We start from the raw sequence: 13,526 nt of genomic DNA, 5'->3' as shown, positions 1-13,526 counted from the left end.
AGGAGACACCCCTCACCCCCGCCGAGTCCTTCTCCTTTGATCACTGACTTTTGATTATTATCGTACTGTAAACGTAAGGGAACATTAACTGGTTTATTTTTTTTTAATTACAAAAATAATTTATGGGCGTGGTAGAAAACTTGGAAGATATTGAAGAGCGTGAGAAAGAAATTAAGCCGCCCATGATCATTTGTATTTGGGGATTCGGCTGCCCACTGGGGCCTCATGACCTTGATGTGCTGGACACACAGGCGCTGGGCTTCAGTGTTAGGGAGGCTGTGATATTGTGATTTATAGTAAGAAATACATATTTGGTTTTTGTTCCTGTCTCTGGCACAGGGCTCCTAAAACCCTTGGAGTTTCCAAAGTGATAAAGGTGTCTAGATATTCACACATGAGTTTATGTTAATGAGATGACTTTTGGCCTGCACCTGAGTAAGGGTGGGGGCTGGTTGCCAGGGAAACCAACCACGTGAGCTCTTCCTCTTTCCCAGGAAGTCTCGTCAGATGGAGAGTGACCAGCTAAGCATCGATTATTGTAAGGGTCCTGATGGGCGGGGGGTAGCCCTCCCCATCCCTGCTGTAGACTCAGGTAGCACAGAATATACATTCACCCATCACTCCATCCTCCTGGGCCACTCACTGCTCTCAGTTTTCTGCTCCATGTCACCTCTTCATAATGTTTCAAAATTTTGGAATACTTTTAGACTTACAGAAAAGTGGCAGAGATGGTTGGGGGAGTCCCTGTATACGCTTCGCCTAGCATCTTACTGTAACAACCACAGTATATTGTCCGACGTAAGAAATTAACATTGGTGCAGTACTGGTAACTAAACTCTAGGCTTCATTCCAGTGGTTCTCATCCAGGGACGACCTTCAGGGGACACTCGGCAATGTCTGTGACATTCTTTGATTGTTGCAGCTGGGGCGGGGGGGGGGTGATGGTGGCATCTTGCGGGTGGAGGTCAGGGATGCTACTAAAGATGGTACAATGCACAGGGCAGTCTCCCACCCCCCAAACAACCACCACCAACAGTGACCCGTTCCCAACAGCAGTCGCACCAAGGCTGAGAAAGCCTGCTTGATTCAGATTTCACCAGATTATCCACCCGTGTCCTTTCTCTGTTCCAGGATCCAACACGGGGTCCACGTCGTATTTTGCCTCTAAATTTCATCCATCGCAGTGAACGAACGAGTGTAGAGTATGCACGTCTCAACTTCATGTGCCCACTAATAAGGGAACATCTGTCCACATCTGGAAGCCCTTTGTAAACGTGTTGCTTAGGGACCGCTAACTACCCGCATTTGTCGTCAGCCTTGATGTATCAGCCGTTCGCCCACGGTTGGACACCTGGGTTGCTCCCAGGCACTCACTACACGCACAGTTTAGTGATGGTCGTTCTCAGACTTAAATCTCTATTCACTTTTCAGGTTCTTTCCTAAGTCAGCTTCTTAGAATTGGGGCCGAGCGTGGGCTGCAGCAGGTTTCTGCAGAGTTGGTCATTTGTCGGTGGGGTGTCGGTGGTCTCCTGTTGCTGGCCCGCATCCCCCACAGAGCTGCAGTTCTGTTCTGGGGGGGAGGGGCGCTGCCCCCACCATCAAGCCCAGTCACTGCCTAGCATCAGCTGGGAAGTGGGGGAGGGAGATTAAGTTTCTGCTTTAAATCATTAGTAACTGTAGCTGGTGGCTACCCCTGCCATGGCTGTTTTGAGTTACTTAATCTCCTTTGTTGCCGAGATAACCCAGCCAGACTGTCCCAAGGCTGGTGGCCTTGCTGGGGCGCTAGCAGCAAGTCGGTTGCTTGTGGTTGCCAATTGCAACAATAATAATAACAACAACGGCCACCGTCACCACCGCCATTCCTACTGAGCGCTCCCGGCGTCCGGGGCCCGTGCCTTTCGTGGTTGTCTCATCCTCACGAGAAACCAGAACCTTGTGTGTGGGTCTCATCATTATCCCCGTTTTGCAGTCCGGGAACCTGAGGCTCAGAGAGGTTAAGCTGCTCGCTGAAGGCCTCCCCAGCTAGGAGGTGTCAGAGCCTGTATCTGAGTGCGGGTCTCCCTTTATGACATTTCAGCTACTTCATTGAGTCTGATCTTCCTGTTTCTCAGATGGGGAAATTGAGGCCCACGGGTTGAGGTGACTTGCCGGCCTACAGGAAATCCTTCGACCTGTATCAACTTTTGCAAAGTGGAGGATTATAGAAAGATGTTGCACTGGGCCGAGCTGGGCTCTGGAGGGGGGAGCCCCGGCTTAGAATCCCAGCTCCACCAACAGCAAGTCACATTGCCTCGCTGAGCCTCAGTTTCCCCATCTGTCCGTGGATTGTGCTGAGAATTCGCTAAGACAAGGGGCGTTAGTATCCTTGGCACAGGGCTGGACGCGGAGGAGCACTCACCATCTGGATGTTCTTGCTTGGGGGTGGCGGGAGGGCTCTGATAGAATGGGAGACACCCCCCCAGACTTTCCCTGGCTCCCCAGAGGCTGCCTGTCCCGCCAGCCCAGAGAGCCTGAGCGCTGACTCCTGGCTGGCACCTTCCTTGACTCCATGTCACCCGCAGCTAAGAGGGTTGCCAGTGTCACTTCTGACAGCTTCCTCAGGAGAGGCCGTGTGACGAGGAGACCAAGCCCAAAGGACGGAGCCCTGTGCTGTGGGTGGCGGGTCCCTTTCCGCCCCTTGCAGACGCCTCCTTCCCAGGGCCCGTGGTCCGGTGGCCCCGTCTCTGCGCAGTGACAGGGGAACCACCTTGTTTTCCTCCCTGCCTTCGACTCCATGGCCAGATTTGTTTTTTTTTTTTGGTGGAAAAATGTCCAAATGTCTAAATGTGGTTAGACTGGCCGTTCTCTCCCCAGGGCCTCCTTGTTGCCTGGTTACTCAGCTTTGTCCCTCACTCAGCCTGTCATCACCTCCAGCAATAATAATACCAGTCATGAGACAGTGACGTGCATTCCTCTCTCACCCTCCAAACCCTTGCACGTGTGGCATTGCGGTTAATCCTCCCAACAGCCCCGAGAGCCGGGTATTGTTATTTTACAGATGTGAAGCCTGGAGCTCCAGGGGGTTGAGTGCCCACCTGATAGGGACCGGCTGGCAAGGGGCAGAGCTGGGGTTTGACCTCGGGAAGTCTGGCACCAAAGCTATTGTGCTTGGTTGTGGCATGCGGCTTCCCTCAGGCAGGAAGGACGCCCATCTTCACCCAGCCCCGGGCACGGTGCATAGTAGGTGCTCGTAGACACAGCGTGTGGAAGGCGTAGTGAGGACTGGATGGCTGCGGGCTTTATCGGGGCGCCTGGCATTCCGCACACACCTGTCCACTATTGCCATTGCTACTGCTGTTATTTTCACTACCAGCTCCTGAGTCTCAGATCTTGGCGGTCTCACCCTGTGCTAAGGGTCCGGTCTGGCTTTGCAACGTCTGTGGCTGAAATAGGAGAACTGGCTATTTTTGTGCTGTTGGAGCCAGGGCTGAGGCTTGGGCCACAGGCAGCTTGTGTCATGAGACTTGAGCCCCGGGTGCCTTGTAAACCCAGTTGCAGGGCAGAGAGCTGGGGTCTTGGTCCAGTCCCCACCGAGCAGCTTGCTAATGGGGTGGAGAGCTTCAGGTAAATCTCCTAGCCTCTCAGAAAGTCAGTTTTGCTGTCTGTAGAGTGGGAATGATAATAACATCTCCCTCGTGGGAGGTCTTGAGGACTCAGTGAGGCAATGCCAACAAGCCCAGGGCACGGTCGGTCCTGGATAAGTGTTAGCAGCTGATGCCGGTGTAGACAGCTAATGGGTCCTCAATTCAATTCAATTCAATTATACGCCTGTGGCAGGGCCTGCTCCCAGTGTTTGAGATAATCCGTGAACCAGACGGTCAAATATCCCTGCCTCGGGGACTAACGTTCCAGTGGGGGGTTCAGGCAGTAAACAATGGGCGTTTGTTTACAGGAGCACTGTATGGTATATCAGGAGTCCCGGCGGCTGGGAGAGAAGCTCAGGAGGGCTTGGATGGGTGGGCATGCCCCAAGAAGGTGACACTGGAACCGAGACTTTGGAAGAGGGGAGGGAGTAGGCCCAGGGAGGTTGCAGGAAGAGGCAGCAGCCAGTGCAAAGGCCCTGAGGTCCATGTGTGCATAGGCAGTTCTGTGGAACCAGGAGGAGGCCAGTGTGGCTGCAGCAGAGAGTGAGCGAGGGGATGGGAGTCGTCAAGGTCATGTAGGGCCTGGTAGCCACTCGGAAAGCTTTGCCTTGTGCTCTGAAGGGGACGGAGCAGTGGAGGGTGTTCGCTTGGAGTGGGAGGGACACAGTCTGACTTGGGTTTTGAACAGACAAAGGCAGAATCAGGGAGACCAGCGAGGAGTCTCTGCAGTTGTCCAGGTGGGAGATGACGGTGCCTCAGACCAGGGAGGTGGTGAGAAGTGGACAGATTCTGGATCTGCTCTGAAGGTCGAGCCACGGGATTCGCTGATGGATTGGGTGTGGGTGAGAGAGTCACATAGACACTGAGGATTTGGGGGCTGGCGAAGGGAAGGACGGGGCTGCCGCTGGCGTCCGTTAGGAAAACTGCAGAGGGAGAGGGTCCTGGGGGCAGATCAGGGTTTGGCTTTGACTTGTAGAGTTTGAAATGTCTGTTAGACATTCCCCATCCTTTCCCCAGCCTCTCTCTCCCTGTTTGTATAACGGAAGGTAATTCCTGACCTGCCCATGTCTGAAGGTTGTTGAGATGCTTTGCTGGAAATTTGAAAGGACCTCCGAGGAGAAGGGAAATGCCAAGCCCATGCCGGGAGATTCCTTAGCCCCTGAGATATTTCACGCTGATGGGCTGAAGTGAACAGCGTTCCCTACTCTCAGACGGAGGTCTCTCAGGCTGGCAGCCCTTGCTGTCCCAAAGGAGCCATTGTTGGGTTTCAGACATTCCAGGGATTAGAGCCATTAGAAGGGACATGCCAGTCCTATGACTGCCAAAAGGAATGATAAATGCAAGGTAGAAGCTCTGGAGGGGTGGGAATGAGGGCAAAACACTTCCGGGAGCCAGGAGTCTGGGGTGTACTTGTTGTGTGACCCTGGCAATTGCCTGCCCTCTCTGGACCCCAGTTTCTCTGTTGGTGTAGTGAAGTATTGGGCTGGATTCTCCTTAAGGCTTTTGACTGTGCGCCATCTCCCAATTCTAGGGATCCAGTAAAGAATGGAGCTTTGGGGTCAGACAGACCTGGGTTCGAATTCAGGCTTCCCTGCAGTGTGACCTTGAGCAGGTGGCTTCCTGTCTCTGAGCCTCAGTTTTTTCACCTGGGGATGAGTAATCCCCCTTTCTCAAATGGGGATTATGTCAGCATCTCATTGTGGAGACCAGTGTGGGGAGCACCTGGCACATAATAGGCACTAAATAAATGGGGGCCGTTATCTTTTTAATTCCTTCCCAAGGGAATTATCCAAACTGACTTGATAACAAGAAGTGGGCTGGGGGGCTCACTGGAAGAATGATTTCCAGATGGAGACGCTAGAGGGCACTCCTGTTCTAACAAATCACTTGAGCGGCTGCCTTTTTAAAGCAAGTGCCGGGCTACCCCATTTCCACACCTGAGCGTGTGTAACCCTCTCCAGAGAGGCAGGCGCTCTGATTATCTCCATTTTACAGATGGGGACAGCAAGGAAACCTAACTTGTCCAAAGTCGCATAGAGGGGAGGCCTCAGAACTGGGTTTCTAGGGCAGGGTTTTTCCCCCGCTGGAGCCCATGGTCTCTCTCTGCCCCTCAGGTCTCCTGCCGCCTGAATCCTAAGGCCAGTGAAGGCTAGGGAGTCACAGAAATGGCGTTGCCACCAAGATCAGCCTCGGTGGGATAAGCCAGCCCAAGGCCAGCCCCTGACCTCCAGTTATTGCAGCTGGAAAATCCAATATGAAGAGGGTGGGGCATAGTATGGAGTGTAAACGATGGAGCAGATTTTGCCAAATTTTGCTAAATCCCAGGATGTTGGTCCTTGCAGAGAATCTGCGTCTATTTTTTTGGTAGCAAATCTGGCCTCAGTCCATCAGCAATGGAGGGATGAAAAGCTTGATGCAGACCGGTGCCCGCTCTGCCACCCACTCTTGTCCCTGGTGGGCAAACGGATTTTCCAGAGCTGAAAAGGCACGTGGCTTTGGGAGTTTCGAACTGAATGAACACATGGTTTCCATCCTCGAGGCAGAACGGGTGAGGGGGGAGGCAGCCTGGGCTAGCGGGACAGCGTCACCGAGTGGGGAGCCAGGACGCTGGGCTGCTGGGCTGTGGTCCTGGCCGTGAGACCTTGCTTGTGCTGGTCACTGCCCGTTTCCCGGCCCAGCGTCTTCACCTGTGGCATGCAGTCATCGGCTCGTCTCAAAGTTGGCTTGCTGTGCTGTGCGCGTGTATTGAGTGCCTTTTCTGGGCTGGGCCCCGAGCTGGCTCTTAAAGCCTGAGTAGGATGGGGGTGCGGTGGGGGGCGGGGGGGCAGGGCATTTAGGTGGCGGGACCAGCATGTGTGGAGGCCTGGAAGTTCTGGAAGCGGTGGGAGGTTTGAGGTGTCTTTGTTTGGAGCCAGAAGAACACAATGTAAGTATTTCCTCAAGGGTGGAATAGTGCATGGATGAGAAGGCTGAAAACTCTTTGCCTTCTTTTTAAGAAAACCTGGTGGGGTTTTGGTTTTTTGTTTTGTTTTGTTTTTTCAATTTTTATTGGAGTATAGTTCCTTTACAACGTGGTGTTAGTTTCTGCTGTACAGCAAAGTGAATCATCTGTATGTGTACGTGTACTTCCTCATTTTGGGATTGCCTTCCCATTTAGGTCACCACAGAGCACTGAGTAGAGCTGCCTGTGCTATACGGTAGGTTCTCATCAAGGAAAACATGGTGCTTTATGTAGAAATTCTGAGGTAGGAAGGGACAGCTGTTTGCAGACGTATTCTGTTTAATGTCATATTAATATTTTGCATTAAGCCTACTTGTATTAATAAAATATAAGCACATTCATGTTAACATCATATTATTTCACAGTTACAATATAAATGCGATAATATAGTAATAGGAGATCTTCATGTACCTCTTCCTTTGTGTCAGTGTATGTATTTGCTAGGGCTACCCTATCAAAATACCACAGTCTGGGTGGCTTAAACAACAGAAATGTATCTTCCCACAGTTCTGGAGGCTGGCTAGCCGTCCAAGATCAAGGTGTCGGCAGGTTGGTTTCTCCTGAGGCCTCTCTTCTTGGCTACAGAGGGCTGCCTCCTGGTTTGTCCTCACATGGCCTTGCCTCTGTGCACCCCAGGTGTCTGTGTGTCCACATTTCCTCCCTATAAGGACACCAGTCTCATTTTTACTTAATTATCTCTTTAAAGGCCCCATTTCCAAGCCCAGTCTCGTTCTGAGGTACTGGGATTAGGGCTTCAACCTATAAATTTTGGGGAAACACAATTCAGCCTATAGCAGCCAGGCACTAGGCAAAGCACTTCATATTACTTCGTTTTATCCCTTACAACAGTCCTGGGAGAGAAACACTAATATCATCCCCATTTTACAGATGATGAAACCGAGGCTCAGAGAGGTTATGTCACCTGCAGAAGATCACCCAGCTGGTTGGCAGAGGAGCTGGGATTTGATCCCATGCTGTCTTGCCTTGGAGCCTGCACTATGCTAGTATATGTTTATAATTTGACTTGAATCCTAGGGAGGCCTTTTTTTTTTTAACCTCTCACATTCTATTGAATGTACCCAATATTTCCTCATTGCCTCTCTGTTCTCTGCCCTGTCCTTGTTTTAGGTGTAATTGGAAAAGACTCAGAGCGGGAGCGAAGGTCCCTGCCAGACCCCAGTGCTGCCCCAGCTTGCCTGGGCCCTCGCTGGCCTGTTGGCCACCTTCCCAGGAGGGGCGTGCCGGGGGCTGCCTGCTCCCCGCTCTGCCCCCAGCCACCCATGTTTGCTGAGAGCAGCCTGGGGCCCAGTGAAAGCAGCCTTTGTCCTCCAGCCGTTCCTCCCAGAGGGATGACCCTAAGTCCCAGCTTGGGAACAAAGCAGCAGCCTGCCATGTGAGCTCAGGTCAGCACCAGTATCCTGTGGAGTCTCCTAGGCTAAACACGGTGCGGGGAGGGGGCGGCCTTGGCTACGGGGTTGCAAAGTTAGGTGGGATCCAGAAGGCGGCAGAGCACTCCTGTGTCCTGAGCGATGATGCCAGGGGCTCCTCTGTGCACAGAACTTTACAGTTTATAAAGTTGTTCCATGCTTTTCCAGGTTGGTGGAGCCCCTCCGATTGTGCACATCATAAAGGGCAGGGACTCGGAGAGACAGGTAGCAGTTTTTACATGGAACCACTTCAAAACATCAGGGTGTAAGCCAACCACTATTTACTCTGCTCATAACATTCGGTGGGTCAGGAAATCGGGTAAGGCTCCGTGGGGATAGCAGCTCTGTGATATTTGGGGTGTCAGCTGGGATCCCCAAACAGCTGGGGGCTGGAATCATCCAGAGGCCTCTTCACCCACCTATCTGGTGCCTGTGATGACTTGGAGGCCGGACTTTCTGGGACTGTTGTCCAGGCACCTGCCGTAGCTTGGGCTTCCTCACAACATGGAGGCTCAGGGCTCCCAGAGCAAGTGTTGTGGCCAAGAGGGCAGACCTCCATCACCCTTTATGATGGACGCAGCCTCAGAAGTCACGTAGCGTCACTTCTGCTGCTCTCTGTTGAGCAAAGCAGTCACAAGCCCCCCAAGATTCAGGAGGAGAGGACATGGATCCCCACCTCTCAATGGAAGGAAAGTCAAGGGATGTGCAGCCATGTTTCAAAGCTGCCACAGCCAGAAATGAAAGTAAAATTACTAGGTAATGTTTATTGAGCACTTACTATGTGCCAGGCACTGTGCCAAGGGCTTCCCATGGATGAACCTACCTAAGCCTCCCCACAGCCCCAGGGGGCAGGGGATTCCGAGCCTGATGTTTTCCCGTCAACCTTTCAACCTGAGCAGACGGAGTAACCCAGGGAGATCGACAGGGCTGCCATTTGTTTGGTGTTGAACATGTCACTGTGGGAAGTTGTGGGCCGGTTTGTTTTTTTTCCCCTTCCTCCTCTAAACTTAGAATATTCCTCGAGTTCTTGAAAATTCTCACTTAGCTGTCTGATTCATCTCCTCACTCACCAATTCTTCCCTTTAGTGTTTATTTCGAGCAGTTTCTCTCTCCCTCCCCCATCACCCCTTCTCCACCCTGCAGCTCGTGGGAAGGGAAGGGGCATCGCAAACTTCCCCGCTGCCTCCTCTCCCCAGGCTTTTGAGGAAACAGGGGGTGGGGCCTCGCGGTCCTGCCTGAGGAACCGAGGCATCACTCAGCCTCCTGTGTGTGCCGGCTTTGCTCTTCCTCCGCGGCCAAGTCTGGGGCTCACTCACCTGCCTCCCAAGGGTCTGATGTACAATAGGTGCCCAATATATGTTTGGTGAACTGAACATGTAAATGATGGAGGAAGGAAGAACGGCTGGCTCTTCAAGGGCGGAGGTTCTCTCCTGTGCACCTCTGCGTCCCTGGCATGCAGTAGGCACTCAATAAATGTTCATTGTACCAAATGAAGGAAAGAAGGAATGGGTGGATGAGACAGGGAGCAGCGACTGGGCCTTACATTTGTATCCTCGTCACGTAACGCAGTGCTGGATGCCCATTCATTCCCTCGGTGAATGAATGAATGATTGACTCCAGTGAACTCTCCACCAGGAGGGGATGTGTCTATTTCACATCTGTATCCACAGCCGGGCACACAGCAGGTGCTCAGCAGTGCCTATGGAGCTGAATGAAAGAAAGAGGGAATGAAAAGAATGACTAAGTGAAACTTCTCATTATCAGGGACCTTGCCTTGTTCATCTCTGTCTCTCCAGTTCTCAGCACAGAGTCTTGTGTACAGTAGGTGCTCATTCAATGTTGAATGAATGAATGAGTGAATGAATGAAAAGAGAAACTTCTTGAGGGTAGGGGCATGTCTTATTTGTTTCCCCACTTCCTAGAATGGGGCTTGGCACACAGTAGGTGCTCAATAAATGTCTGTTGAACTGAACACATGGATGAATGAGCGAGTGAGTACGTAAGTGAGACTTTTGGAGCGTAGGGCCTGTGTCTTGTTCATTTCTTTCCTCAGGTCCTAATACCAGGTCAGGCATACAGCAGGTGCTTAGCAAATGCTTCCGCGCTGCCCCGACCTTTGTGGGAGTGTCCGTCCATCCCTGAGAATGGACTGAAAGGGGAAGGCCGACTGGGGGCACCTTGTCCGTCTCAATTGGCCCGCACCCTGCCCGCCGGGCCCCACGGCCGGGACTTCCTGTTGTTCCCGTCTGCACAGGTGGACAGGAAGTCCCCGAAGGCCTGCCCGAGAGCTGCTTCCGATATTTCCTTCATGCCGGGCTGCCCTCGGTGGGACCCAGGCGCCACACCGGGCCCCAGCGCCGGCTGGCCGGGGAAGCGCACCCCGCAGGGACCCCGCTTCCTGGCCACACTAGCACTTCTGTTTTAGGGCCTGCTGAGTTTTTGCACAAGGCAAGTGAAGCCTGGGAGAATGCTCCACTTGGAGCCGGCCCCTAAGGTCACCTTGTTCTCCTTCTGGCCTGCTAACCCCCTCACAGCTGAGCAGCAGGGACAGAACAGAGAGTCAAGGCCTTGGGGCCTGAGAGAGCAGGGTTCAGATCTACCCCTGTGGCTTTAAAGTTGAGCCTCAGTGTTCTCATCTGTGAAATGGGCTTTATAAATATCCACACACACCCCGCCCCTCCTGTTTTCCCATCTTGGCCACATGTCTGTTCCTCTTTCAAACTCCCCGTGCTGAGGCTGCCCACTCCCGGAGTTATGATGTCAGTAGATTCCCAGCACTGTTTTTAAAAAACTGTCTGCCCTGCTTGATTCTGAGAGGCAGTGGCTCAGGCTAGGTTCCCTAGAAACAGAGCTTGAGACGGGGGTTCATGTGTCCACGATTGAGTTACGGAGAACTAGAGTCGGCCTGATCCCTGGAGGAGTTCTGGAGGGGCGACAGCACCACAAAGTCAGTCCCTGCCTTGGAGAAGCAGGGTGGCTCTTCCTCCACCAGCTGAGGTCAGCTGTTGGAGAAGCTAGGGCAGTCAGCGGTGGCCGCTAGCACCACAGAACCTGGGGGAAGGGGGCCCCAGCCAGTACCGGGGGCCTGGGCGGGACACCAACAGCATCTACTGCTGTCAGGCAGCCTGGAGAGTTATGGACCCAGTGCAGTGAGATGCTGGGTGTAGATTGGCTGGCATGGAGACGTCGATGCCTACTAAGTAGTAACTTGGTAAAAATGAAGAGCTCTGAAGAAGATGGAAGTGGGTATATGGGTGTAATGATGCCGTTTGTTCCTCCAGCACGTACTGGTTGAGCGCGAGAGGCCAGGCTCTCAGTGGGTGCACAGGTGTGGACCCCACATTCCGTGCCTCCAGGGAGGGGTGACACCCACATAAATGGATACATGGGTAATGGTGCTGTACCTGTGATGTCTCCACACATTGGTGGGAAGGTTAGGCCCATTTTTAGGGGGAGGAAATTTAACACAGGTGATGGATGTCCAAACATTCAAAATAGTTTATTTTTCTTTGATTTGAGAAAGTAATACGAAGACACAGTGAACGTTTCCAATAGTGCAAAATAGCATAGCGTTCTACAGAAAAATGTGTCTCCCTGCTACCGCCAACCTGCAGTCCCACTCCGCTAGAAATTGGTGACAGTTTCATGCATCTCCTTGCAGAAATATTCTCTGTGTACATGAGACTCTCTGTGCATGTATCTGTATTTCCTGTGTATATACACATATTTTTAACACCAGTCAGACCTTGCTATACATAGTGTTCTATGCCCTGATTTTTCTTTTTTTCATAATGATGAGACCTTTCCCTCTCAGCACAGTAGGTCTGTCTCATTCATTCTGATGGCTTTATATTTTTCCTCTCATTGTATTTATTGAACCAGTCCCCTCCCGATGGATATGTAGGTCATTTCCAGTTTTGTGCACCGTAAACAACACTGCAGCGAACATCCTTGTGCAAACGTCTTGGTGCCCTTGTGTGTTGCATCTGTCTGCAGGGGAAATGCCTAGCCATGGACTTGCTAGGTCATTTGAAGGTTGAATAGGGTTTTCCAGGTGGGCTGGGGCTGGCAGGAGTGGGAGTGAGGGGGAAGGGGAGGTGTTCAGGTATGAAGAACAGCATGAGGACATACAGGAGCTGGAGCTGAGAGCAGGGTGGCCTGCCTCCATCACAAATGTGGTCTGGGTCCCAGCCTGATGTTCAGATGCCACATCACCTGCCGAGTTTCACTCCAGCTCTGAGAATCTGGGGGTGTAGGTGGCTCCTTATGAGGGGTCTGACACCACGCAAAGCACTTTTTCTGTCTTCTCCTTGGGTTCACATGGCACATCATCAAATAATATTGTTATCACAGTTTTATCATGGGCTCAGAGAGGTGCAGTGACTTGCCCAGGGTCACACAGCTAATGAATGACGGATCTACATGATCCCATAGGTCAGTCCTTCCACATATACCATGTTGCTCCCTGCTCTTCCTTGCTAGGAATTCCTTGCCAGGAACGCTCTTTCATTGGATGTCTATCCTGTTGGAACACAGCCTCCATGAGGGCAGAGATCTTCATCTGTCTCATCCTCTGCTGTGTCCCCACAGTCCAGCACAGGGCCTGGCACACAGCAGGCATGCAATGAATGTTTGTTGAATGACCAGCTGAGCTAGTGAACTTCTGGTCCATTCCATTCCAAGCAAAACTTTTATTTGCTTATAATAGTATTTATGATGATGATGATCTGGTTCCTTTTCTCAGAAATAGACTCGCATTTTTTAAAGAAATGAAACATCTTTCTTTGCAAACCAGTTTATCTCGTAGGAATCTGACATTTTGCATTTTTTTCCTCTGGGAGCCAAACGAGGATGTCTATTCTGTAGAATGTCACCAGAGAAAGGAATCTGAACATTTCCTTTTGGCAATTTCTGCATAAAAAGTTAAAGCGAGATGGAACTGTACTTGAAGATTTCAGTTGCCATGGCTACCGGATAACACAGCGAATAGTGTTCTTACATATGGTCTCCACTAGACCTTCAACCACTGTATCTCAGTTACAGAATTTTGGCTTTTAAGTGCATTTCATGCAGTGAGGCTTTGAGAGGAGAGTCTTGCTGCTGGGTGTCCGCTGGCTGAAGTGCTTTAACCAGCAAGTATTTTTTTGAGCCTCTCCTGGGCCCCGTCCTTTGGGGCTTATCTTCATCGCCATCGTGCGGGTGCTGGAACTACCACCTCCACTTCAGAGATGAGCACACTGAGCCCCATAGAGTTTTGGATGGTGTATATGTGTGTCCATTCAATGTTTATTTGTTCGTTCATTTATTCATTTGTTTATTCTCTCAACAACTATTTATTGAACCCCTTCTCTGTGTCAGACACTGGTCTAGGCAGTGAGCATCCCTGCCCCAGCAGAGTGTATGTTCCAGTGGGAGAGACAGATAATATATACGAAAAGTAAATACTGATAAATGTATGAAGACAATAGAACAGGA

The 13,526-nt window shown here is 51.6% G+C and overlaps 1 protein-coding gene across 8 annotated transcripts in view; it reads left to right on the top strand.

Annotated features, from left to right (window-relative positions):
* The window catches only part of KIAA1671 (KIAA1671 ortholog), a 186,043-nt gene that overhangs the window by 93,714 nt on the left and 78,803 nt on the right, over positions 1 to 13,526 (top strand). The window lies entirely within an intron of this gene.

This window comes from Orcinus orca, chromosome 15, assembly GCF_937001465.1.
Source record: "Orcinus orca chromosome 15, mOrcOrc1.1, whole genome shotgun sequence".
NCBI classification, from domain to species: domain Eukaryota; kingdom Metazoa; phylum Chordata; class Mammalia; order Artiodactyla; family Delphinidae; genus Orcinus; species Orcinus orca.
Note: the sequence above shows the minus strand (reverse complement) of the source record. Positions and strands in the feature narration are given on the sequence as shown.